Source organism: Hyla sarda, chromosome 2, assembly GCF_029499605.1.
Source record: "Hyla sarda isolate aHylSar1 chromosome 2, aHylSar1.hap1, whole genome shotgun sequence".
Lineage (NCBI taxonomy): Eukaryota > Metazoa > Chordata > Amphibia > Anura > Hylidae > Hyla > Hyla sarda.
In genome coordinates this window covers 163,654,219-163,666,513 of record NC_079190.1, presented here as the reverse complement: position 1 = coordinate 163,666,513, position 12,295 = coordinate 163,654,219, and the positions used below count along the sequence as shown (strand labels likewise).

The 12,295-nt window shown below is 44.7% G+C and overlaps 1 protein-coding gene across 2 annotated transcripts in view; it reads left to right on the top strand.

Moving 5' to 3' along the window:
- Positions 1–12,295, top strand: part of PCCA (propionyl-CoA carboxylase subunit alpha) — a 1,119,575-nt gene that overhangs the window by 246,908 nt on the left and 860,372 nt on the right. The window lies entirely within an intron of this gene.

Below are 12,295 nucleotides of genomic sequence, written 5' to 3'. Positions count from 1 at the left end.
TTCCATACAAAGAACACAGAGGAGGGGGGGAGAGCGGGCAGCCCTGGAGCGTGCCGTTGTGTATCCCCATAGGGGCAGACAAGGAGTCATTAACGCTTCAGCATGCGGGTCTCGATAAAGGGCCGAGATTCAACCCAACATGAACCTAGGCTTATCTGTGCCAGGGAGGCCTCCATGAACCCCCAGTCCACCTGATCGAATGCCTTCTCGGTGTCTAGTTAGAGAGGCATCAGAGTTTGGCATCGGGCAGGGATGTGGAAATTGTATCGCCCGGGACATGCAGTTTCGGGCACCGGGCAGGTGAATTCTTCAGGCATTTAGCCCTGCTTCGGGCAAGCAGGGCTAAATGCCTAAAGAATTCACATATAAAGGGGCAATCTGTTTTGGCCTGTGGGCTGCAGCCTATAGTGAGCCGTGCAGGCCGACAGCTCCCTGGCGTAGGCACGTGTGGTGACGTCACTCATCTCGCGCCCCTCCGTCCGGACCAAGCATGCGATCCAGTAACAGTGACTGCTGAGCCTGCCGAAGCGCACATGGGAGGCGGAGTACAGGTAGCAGGGGATCAGAGAGGAGGTGAGGTTTGGTAAATAATGTGGTACAGGAGAGGAGGGTTGGGCTGAAATATGACACTGGGGGCATCAGAGAAGAGGAGGGGGGGGAATATAATGGCGCAGGGAGGATCAGGGGGGGGGGGAATATAATGGCGCAGGGAGGATCAGGGGGGGGGAATATAATGGCGCAGGGAGGATCAGAGGGGGGGGGAATATAATGGCGCAGGGAGGATCAGAGGGGGGGAATATAATGGCGCAGGGAGGATCAGAGGGGGGGGGATATAATGGTGCAGGGAGGATCGGGGGGGAATATAATGGCGCAGGGAGGATCAGAGGGGGGGGGAATATAATGGCGCAGGGAGGATCAGAGGGGGGGGGAATATAATGGCGCAGGGAGGATCAGAGGGGGGGGATATAATGGTGCAGGGAGGATCAGAGGGGGGGGTATAATGGTGCAGGGAGGATCAGAGGGGGGGGATATAATGGTGCAGGGAGGATCAGAGGGGGGGGGATATAATGGTGCAGGGAGGATCAGAGGGGGGGGGGATATAATGGTGCAGGGAGGATCAGAGGGGGGGGGGATATAATGGTGCAGGGAGGATCAGAGGGGGGGGGATATAATGGCGCAGGGAGGATCAGAGGGGGGGGATATAATGGCGCAGGGAGGATCAGAGGGGGGGGGATATAATGGCGCAGGGAGGATCAGAGGGGGGGGGATATAATGGCGCAGGGAGGATCAGAGGGGGGGATATAATGACGCAGGGAGGATCAGAGAGGGGGAAATATAATGGCACAGGGAGGATCAGAGGGGGGGGAATATAATGGCGCAATGAGCGTCAGAGGGGGGGGGAATATAATGGCGCAGGGAGTATCGGGGGGAATATAATGGCACAGGGAGCATCAGAGGAAGGGGGAATATAATGGCGCAGGGGGCATGAGAGGGAGGAGGAATATAATGGCGCAGGGATCATGGGGGGGGAATATAATGGTGCAGGGAGCATCAAAGGGGGGGATATAATGGCGCAGGGGGGCATCAGAAGGGGGGAATATAATGGCGTAGTGGGGGTGGAATATAATGGCGTAGGGGGCATCAGAAGGGGGGGAATACAATGGTGCAGGGGGCATCAGAAGGGGGGAAATATAATGGCGCAGGGGGCATCAGAAGAGGGGGAAATATAATGGCGCATGGGGGCATCAGAGGGGGGGAATATAATGACAGGGAGCATCGGGGGGGGTAACCTAATAACCCCAACCCCCCCCCCCCCCAAATCTCTTGTATGAGGCCCCAGCAGACGGCATGAAGGGAATGTTCCATCCATGCATGACACTGCTGCTGAAATGCCCCCTCCATGTATCTATGGGAAACATGGGGGGGGGGGGGGGTGTCGGCCGCTGCGTCATGCGGACAAGCCCCCATTCCTGCTGGGGGGTCCCTTAGAAGAGATCAGGGGGGAGGGGTTTGCCAGCGGTCAAGATAAGTTATTTCGCACTGCAGTATTCCATTAATGGGGCGGACTTACTTATCAGGGACCCTATCCACCTAATGGGGTGACATACTGGTCTGCCTATCAAGTTTTTTTTATTAATTAAATTCCTTATTTACATACTATTTGCATTAAAATGATTTAGTACCAGGAAAAGTGGATTATGAGGGACAAGTAGATTCTGCTCCGTTTTAGTTGTTGTGGTGCGTTTTTTTTTTTTTTTTTTTTGTCCCACACCCCTGACTATGGAGAACACTTGCACAGTGTTTTCGCGTGCCCCCCTGGACCGAAGGAAGCCAGATTGATCGGGGTGGATCAGAGGTCCAAGGACAGTTGCCAAGCGGTCTGCCAGCAGTTTGGTGTCCGTGTTCAGGAGAGATATAGGGCGGTAACTGGCGCAAAGGTTAGGGTCATGACCCTCTTTGAGTATGACTGTAATAAAGGTGCTAAGAGAGGCGGAAGGGAAACCCGATTCAGGGGAGATGGAGTTAAAGGCCTTACTGAGAATGTGGAGTAAGTCATGAAGAACCTAGCCGTATATCCATCTGGTCCAGGGCTCTTACCCGATGGCAGTTTGGCTATGTCATGAGCAATCTTTCTCAGTAAAGGAGGCCTCAGGGACACTGTCACTGTCAGATAATCTAGGCAGGGCAGTGCGGTGTATGTAGTCAGATGAGGAGGTGGGAGGGATGTTCTCAGGATGTGACCAGCGGTTGTGGCACGGAGACGGCAGGCAGCAGTGAAGATCCTTGGTGAGTGATCTTCACTGCGGCCTTGTAAAAGTTATCAAAACTACAACTCCCAGCATGCCCAGAAAGCCTTTGGCTTTGCGGACACTGGACCGGAGCAGGCACTCCATGAGCGCCAATGATGATCCGGCCCTGGCGGCCGCTGGAGGGAAAGAATGCTCAGCCACATCTCAAAGCGGCCCACCAGGAAATTTCCCGGTATCCCAGTAGGCCAGTCTGGCCCTGTCTAGTGCACCCGCAGAGCACTTTACATCCACACATGAGGTATTTCCTTACTCGAGAGAAAGGGGGTTACAAATTTTGGGGGTCTTTTTTACTATTACCCCTTGTAAAAATGAAAAATTTGGGGCAACACCAGCATTTTAGTGGGAAAAATAAATCTATTTTTTTTAATTTTCACGTCTAACTTTAGTGAAAAAGTTTCAATCACCTGTGGGGTGTTATGGCTTATAGTGAGCCATGTGTTTTTTTTTTTTTTCTGTTCTAGCACCAAGGGGGCTTCCTAAGTGCGACATGACCCCCAAAAACCATTTCAGTAAAATTCGCTCTCCAAAAGGCCAATGTCTCTCCTTCCCTTCTGAGCCTTCTAGTGCAACCACGGAGCACTTCACTTCCACATATGAGAGATTTCCTTACTTCAGAGAAATTAGGTTACACATTTTGGTGGCTTTTTCTCATTTTACCCCGTGTAAAAATGAAAAAGAAAACGGGTCTACAAGAACATGTTAGTGTAAAAAATGAAGATCTTAAATTTTCTCTTCCACCTTGCTGCTATTCCTGTAAACAAACTTTCTGAATGTCATTTTGAATACTTTGAGGGGTGCAGTTTTCATAATGGGGTCCATTATGGGATATTTCGAACATTAAGACCCTCAAATTCACTTCAAAACTGAACTGGTCCCTAAATATTCTGTTTTTGAAATTTTCGTAAAAAGAAAAAAGGAAAATTGTTGCTAAACTTTGAAGCCCTCTAATGTCTTCAAAAAGTAAAAACATATCAACTTTATGATGCAAATATAAAGTAGACATATTGGCCCTCATTTAGTAAAGTCCATCCGACTCTCTCTCTCGGTTATTGCGCCTACATTTTAGTCACAACATCTGTGCGACTATTTATGCGACCAAATTTTAGTCACACAACTTACTTTAGAAAACACTTTTTTTTTTCTCACTCAAATGGACGTGTTTTATGCAAAAATTGGCGTTTTTCCGACAAAAACCACAAAATACTCGAGTACTCCAAAATCACTCAAGAAAAAGTGTGAGTTTGCCTCACACAATAACCGACAGCCAAGAGGCCGAGTGATTTCTAACAAGGGACTGTTTGCCATTGTGTTTTTTGTGAAAGTAACTTGTTTTATAACCTGAAAACATTTTGTATAGTTCAACACTTTTATGAATAAAATATTGAATGCTTTTGTGATAGTTAATATTTATATATTATTTTACTTTTTAACACATTTGCAAAATTAGGAAGTCTGGTTGAAAGATATCTTTCAAAGGGGGACAACATTGCTTGGGTGCTTTACATGAGCCAAGCAGTTTCCTATAAAAAAATAAATAAATAAATAAATAAAAAATAAACACCCAAGTGAACTTAGACCTTTTTAGAAGGGGATACTCTTTGAATGTCCAGATGGTTATTTTGAGGGACTGTTTTTTTTTGCTTTTAGGAGAATAATTTCAGAAACCTATAAAATTTTTTAAAAATCTATATTTTTTTATTTTAGCAAGAGTAAGTGTTTCAGTGATTTAGATTGTCAAATGTAGATTTTTAAAACTTTTTATTAAAGGGGTACTCCGGTGGAAAACTTTTTTGTTTTAAATAAACTGGTGCCAGAAAGTTAAACAGTTTGTAAATGACTTCTGTTAAAAAAATCTTAATCCTTCCAGTACTTATTAGTTGCTGAATACTACAGAGATAATTCTTTTCTTTTTGGAACACAGAGCTCTCTGCTGACATCACAAGCACAGTGCTCTCTGCTGACATCTCTGTCCATTTTAGGAGGTGTCCAGAGTAGGAGAAAATCCCCATAGCAAACATATGCTGCTATGGACAGTTCCCAGCAGAGAGCACTGTGGTCATAATGTCAGCAGAGAGCACGGTGTTCCAAAAAGAGAATAATTTCCTCTGTAGTATTCAGCAGCTAATAAGTACTGGAAGGATTAATATTTTTAATAGAAGTAATTTACAAATCTGTTTAACTTTCTGGCACCAGTTGATTTAAAAAAAAAAAAAAAAAAAGCTTTCCACCAGAGTACCCCTTTAACATTGGTTGTAATTTAAAATCTATTCACGGTAGATTTAGTTTTTTGCTCTAAAGTTAAGATATAAATAGTACTAGACACCAGTAAGCAGTTGTAGAAAAACTTGTTTTCTGATGTATTGAAATAAGCCATATCTTAAAGATTAGCTATCACTAAATTAAATTTCCCTATTCCCCCTCCCCATCTGTCCCTGACACTAACTAATATCCCTGTCTTTATATTTCTGCAAATCCCCATAAAAATACCTTATGTTAAACTGCTGCAGGAGCTCAGAGTTGAGCTCTCTGGCGAGGGTAGGAAGTGGGCGGCCCCGGCAGGCGCGACGTCATCTGAAGCCTGGCCGTGGCTCTCTTCCGCCTGTCTCCTCTCTCTCCTGCAGCTCGCGCGCTGCAATGAATGAGAAGAGGGAGATGCAGGGGGCGGGGATAGAAGAGGGAGATGCAGGGGGGGCGTCATATCACGGCGGGCCCGGCGTCATAGTGAAGCCGAGACCCGCCTCTAATAGTGCGCAGCGCCGATCGCTATTAACCCTTTAGCCGCGCGCTCAGAGCTGAGCCGCGCGGCTAAAAGTGAAAAGTGAAAGTTGCCGGCTAGCTCAGTTGCGGCATCCCGAACAGCTGACAGGACAGCGGGAGGGCCCCTACCTGCCTCCTCGCTGTCCGATCGCCGAATGACTGCTCAGTGCCTGAGATCCAGGCATGAGCAGTCATGCGGCAGAATCGTTGATCACTGGTTTCTTATGAAAAAAACAGTGATCAGCATAGGAGATCAGTGTGTGCAGTATGGGACCTATAACACTGCAAAAAAAATTGAAAAAAAAAGTGAATAAAGATCATTTAACTCCTCCCCTATTAAAAGTTTGAATCACCCCCCTTTTCCAATAAAAAAAAAACACAGTGTAAATAAAAATAAACATATATGGTATCACCGCGTGCGGAAGTGTCCGAATTATAAAAAAATATATCATTAATTAAACCGCTCGGTCAATGGCGTGCGCGCAAAAAAATTCTAAAGTCCAAAATAGTGCATTTTTGGTCACTTTTTAGATAATTTAAAAATGAATAAAAAGCGATCAATAAGTCCTATCAATGCAAAAATGGTACAGTTAAAAACTTCAGATCACGGCTCAAAAAATGAGCCCTCATACCGCCCCATACACGGAAAAATAAAAAAGTTATAGGAGTCAGAAGATGACAATTTTATACGTATTAATTTTCCTGCATGTAGTTATGATTTTTTCCAGAAGTCCGACAAAATCAAACCTATATAAGTAGGGTATCATTTTAATCGTATGGACCTACAGAATAAAGATAAGGTGTCATTTTTACCGAAAAATGTACTGCGTAGAAACGGAAGCCCCCAAAAATTACAAAACGGCGTTTTTTTCAATTTTGTCGCACAATGATTTTTTTTTTCTGTTTCACCGTAGATTTTTTGGCAAAATGACTGACGTTATTACAAAGTAGAATTGGTGGCGCAAAAAATAAGCCATCATATGGATTTTTAGGTGCAAAATTGAAAGAGTTATGATTTTTTTAAAGGCAAGGAGCAAAAAACGAAAATGCAAAAACGGAATAACCCCCGGTCCTTAAGGGGTTAAAAAAAAGCAGCTATTTTGGATTTTTTTTTTCATGTTCACGCTGTTCACCGTACAGTATCATTAACATTTTATTTTAATAGTTGGGATATTTACGCATGCGGCAATACCAAATGTGTATATAAATTTCTATTCATTTTTTTTTTTACACTTTTTGGGGATGAAATAGAGAGAATGGGACAATCTACATTTTTATTGGGAGTTTTTTTTTTTTTTTTTTACTTTGATTTTTACTCTTTAATAGTCCCCATAGGGACTATTTATAGCAATCATTCGATTGCTAATACTGTTCAGTGCTATACATAGGACATAGCACTGATCAGTATTATTGGTCATCTTCTGCTCTGGTCTGCTCGATCGCAGACCAGAACAGAAGACCCGTGGAAGGCAGCGGAGGCAGGTGAGGGGACCTCCAGCCGGATGATCGGATCGCCGCGGCAGCGATGCGTGCGATCCGATCATCCATTCAAAGTATCGCACTGCCGCAGATGCCGAGATCTGTATTGATCACGGCATATGAGTGGTTAATGGCGGACATCATTCACAATCGCGGACGTCTGCCATTACCGGCGGGTCCCTGGCTGCTATCAGCAGCTGGGACCTGTCGCGCATGACCTGAGCATCGCTCCGATGCTCGCGGTTATGTATAGGACGTGAATGTACGTCCTGGTGAATTAAGTACCAGCTCACAGGACATAAATTTACGCCCTGCGTCGTTAAAGGGGTATTCCGGGCAAAAACATTCTATCCCCGATACCAGGGGTCTGCAACCTTTAAGACAAAAAGAGCCACTTGGACCCGTTTCCGAAGGAAAAAAAAAAACTGGGAGCCGCAAAACCATTGCAACATTTAAAACAAATATAACACTGCATATATGGTTTCTTACCTTAATGCTATATATACAGGATCGTGCAGTCAACTGTCAATCTGAAGAAAAAAAGGACTTTCACTTAACAATATTTAGGCCCAGGCCTGGGGTGGGCTTTTTAATTTAGGCCCAGGCCAGGGGTGGGCTTTTTAATTTAAGCCCAGGCCTGGGGTGGGCTTTTTTAGTTAGGCCCAGGCCTGGGGTGGGCTTTTTTAGTTAGGCCCAGGCCTGGGGTGGGCTTTTTTAGTTAGGCCCAGGCCTGGGGTGGGCTTTTTTAGTTAGGCCCAGGCCTGGGGTGGGCTTTTTTAGTTAGGCCCAGGCCTGGGGTGGGCTTTTTTAGTTAGGCCCAGGCCTGGGGTGGGCTTTTTTAGTTAGGCCCAGGCCTGGGGTGGGCTGTTTTTTAGTCCCAGGCCTGGGGTGGGCTGGGGAGAGGGGGGGTTAATGCTGCCGCGGGGTGAGGGGTTAACCAACCGTTAACGCTGCCGCTGCCATGGGATGAGCCTGATGAGGGGTTAAGTCTACTGCCCTGCTGTCTAAAGTAGGGGCCCTGCTGCCTAAAGGGGGGAACAAGGGTGCAATGCTCTGCACATACCCCCATCTGTATAGGAATGTACATACCCCCCCCACGTGTATAGCAGTGTATGTGCAGACTGAATAGCATTGCACCCTAGGGTCTGTAAAAGCAATGCTCTGCAGTCTGCACATACCCCCATGTGTATAGGAGTGCTATATATAAAAAAAAAAGTAAATGAACCGCTCTCCAATTTCCTATTGCTATACAAAAAAGTAAAATAACCTTTTCTTTTACATATTTGATACTACCGTATGGCTAACTTAACTATTAAAATATTAGTGAATCATTAAAGGGTAGCTCCCACCATCCTATATTTTTTTTCCCATCCCTGCCTATTGCTCATCTATCCCTAACCACCTCCCTGCCTTTCATTTTTTTTTTTTTTTTAACCATCTTGGAAATAACTGTCTGCCTGGTAGTGTGCTCACTACCAGGCAGACTTCCCCAGCAGGCATGACATCACCGATGCCTGCTGGGGGGGGCTGACTTCCGCCCTTAGTTCATCTAAACAGGGTGCCTCCAGCTGTTTTACCACTGCAACTCCCAGCTTGCCCTGACATCTATTGGCTGTCAGGGCATGCTGGGAGTTGTAGTGGTAAAACAACTAGAGGCACCCTGTGCTTAAAACAGTCTTTGTAACGGGCGCAACCCGCTCAGTCCAGCGCAAATCCCCCTCCATTTAACCACTGCCGCGCTACCCGATCCCTTACAACTTCTTCGTAAGATGTCCCTATACAATTCCCTACCTATAAGATAACAGTAGTTGTAGTAGCAGGAGCAGCGCTGCGCGTATGTCGGGAGGCGGGGCCGGGAAGCTAGGGAGCCAATGCGCTCAAGCACCGACTTTCACAGCGCTCACTCCCGCCAATCTGCGAGCGCAGGCTGAATGAATTAGGACCGATGCCCGTCCGGCATCGGTCCGAATTCAAGCGTGACGTCACGCCCAGCCTGCAGCCGGCCAATAGGAGAGAGACCCCTAGTGGCCGGTTTTCAAATGTAAATTAAACCACTTTAATTAAAAAATAAAAAATTTAACTATATTAGAGAGATGTTGTAGTACATAAGTACTACAACATATCAAAAAAAAAAAAATGTTGGTGACAGTGCCCATTTAACATTTTATTTTAATAGTTCAGACAGTTACCCATGCGGCAATATCAAATTTACGCTGGTTTCTGTACAGGATCATTAATGACGGCAACCGGTGTTAACGTGAAAAAATACCAAAATTGCTGCTGTTTGGTCACATCACATGCTAGACATTTAATATGCCCATTGTACATAATTTAAGTAGAATCAGCTGAACCCCTTTTTTGGGGGGGGGGGCATTTTGACATTTTTCCGATTTAAAATAATCGTTAGCTGCCGCCCTAGATAAGATGCCTGAACGCGGGGGTCCCACCGCTGGCAACCCCTGTGATCTTTCATGCAGCCCCCAGTTACCAGCAGCCCCCGGAGCATGTTCGCTCCGGGTCTGATGACTGCCAATCACGGGGTCGGAGTATTGTGACGTCACGGCTCCGCCCCTGTGTGACATCACGCTCCGCCCCCTCAATGCAAGCCTATTGGAGGGGGTGTGACAGCTTGCTGCACACCCTTTGTAAAAAATAATTGAAATCAGTCGCTTTCTATAATCATCAATAAACCTTTTACACTTCTCAGCCAGAATGTTTGAGCACTCTTCCTTTGCAACAGCAACAGCAATTTTAAGATCTCTCCACAGGTGTTCAATGGGATTAAGATCTGGACTCATTGCTGGCCACTTCAGAACTCTCCAGCACTTTGTTGCCATCCATTTTTGGGTGTTTTTTGACATATGTTTGGACCATTGTCCTGCTGGAAGACCCAAGATCTGACGCAAGCCCAGCTTTCTGACACTGGGCTGTACAGTGTGACACACAATCTGTTAGTAATACTCAGATTTCATGATGCCTTGCACACATTCAAGGCAACCAGTGCCAGAGGCAGCAAAACAACCCCAAAACATCATTGAATCTCCACCATATTTCACTGTAGGTACTGTGTTCTTCTTGGTCTCATCTGTCCACAAGACGTTTTCCAAGAAGGATTTTTGGCTTACTCAAGTTAATTTTGTACTTCATGTATCAATTAGTGGGCCATTACATGTACGTGGCTTTATCATTTACGTATTTGGTATTATCATATTTCTGTAAAAGTTATATTTTATACTAAATATCTGCGCCTCATTGGATTAATAATTTTAGTCTTATTTATTCAAGTTAACGTTGGCAAAATGTAGTCTTGTTTTTTTATGTCTCTGCGTTAGCAGTGGGGTCCTCCTGGGTCTCCTGCCATAGTGTTTCATTTCATTTAAATGTCGACGGCTAGTTTGCGCTGACACTGATGCTACATGAGCCTGCGGGACAGCTTGAATATCTTTGGAACTTGTTTGGGGCTGCTTATCCACCATCCGCACTATCCTGCGTTTACACCTTTCATCAATTTTTCCCTTACGTCCACGCCCAGGGAGATTAGCTACAATGCCATGGGTTGCAAACTTCTTGATGTTGTGCAATCTAGATCTATGGAGATGGACTTGAAACCTTGAGATTGTTGATATTTTTCCACCATTTTGGTTCTCAAGTCCTCAGACAGTTCTCTTATCCTCTTTCTGTTGTCCATGCTTAGTGTGGCACACACAATGCAAAGATTAAGTGAAATTATCTCCTTTTTATCTGCTTTCAGGTGTGATTTTTATATTGCCCTCACCTGTTACTTGCTCCAGGTGAGTTTAAAGGAGCATCACATGCTTGAAACAATCTTATTTTTCCACAATCAGATCACTTCTTTCATTTTTGAAAAGGCCTCTGCAAAATGAAAGAAGTGATCTGATTGGTTGCTATGGGCAACTCTGCAACTTTTCCTCCTGACAGGTTTTGATAAATCTCCCCCAAAGGAGGGTATAAACATGTGGATAGCAAAACATGTGTTACTGCAATCCTTTTCTTTGAGAAATACTTCATTTTCTGGAAAAATTTCAGGGGTGCCAACATTTAAGACCATGACTGTATATGAATAGATGTAAGCATCAGTGTGAACCTCTTGGCTCCTAGTGCAGAGAGGAAACCTGTGACCTGACAGCAAGGGGGAGAGTGCTTATTTGCAATCTGCCAGGAGGGAAAAGTGTGTCGGTGATGGCATGTCTCTTTCTCAGCTCATACACAATATCCAGCAGCAAGCATTATGCAGGGAGGGAATGCCCAAAGCCCCAGACAGTAAAGCATGAAGCAATCCTGGGCAGAAGGACCTATCTACAGGAGATATATCTACACAAAATAAGAAATTGCAGTGAATGTGATATACAATGTATGAAATGCATAATACAGTAACTTTTTTTTGTTGTGACAGTATAAGCAAAAAGCCATTTAGTGAGAGCATAAACAGTTAATATTATTGACTTCCATCAATGGCTAGAACAGATGTTAGTCTCATGCCCATTGTGAAGAATGGGTTAATGTCCTGGTAGGATACAGATTCTAAACTGTAATTAGGATAAAAATTAAATCAGTTATTGGAGACATGATGCAGGTTTATTTTAATTTTTCTAGAGTTGCAGAGCCAGCCCTGAGCTAAGGCCATGTTCACATGTCTGGAATTTCAGATGCCAGAGGTTTTGGAGCAACAGAATCCCATTGTATTCAGTGGGATTCTACTGCGCTGTGCACACAGCGCAATTTCTGCACCAGATGTTTCTGGCACGGAAATTCCGATTTCGGTGTCTGCAGAAAGAATGAACCTGACCATTTTTTTTTCCTACAGACTCTGCACGGAATGCTTAGCCATCTATGAGACTGCGCATTCCTGGACGTATGAACATAACCTAAAATGGGCCTGTCCTAGTACATTTCTGTTATAAATATTATTCACTGATGGCAGCAAATATTTTATCTATCCTGGTGCATTTATGTGGAAAAATGGCCAGCAGCTAGACTTTACAAACTAGCCCAGGGAGAACTAATAATCAGATTGAACCGGCGGAGCAGAAAACTTAAATATCTTTAGGTTTTTTTTCTTTACAAAAGGTGCAACTATCCTTTATAGTTTTTCCATGTCGATTCTACTCCTGGTTCTGGTAAAATACCATCCAAAATGATTGTCAAATGCAGTGTGTGAACTCAGCACAATTATTAAAATTTGTTCTATGACATTTTAATAACTATTTATTTTTAATATAGCAAAGTGA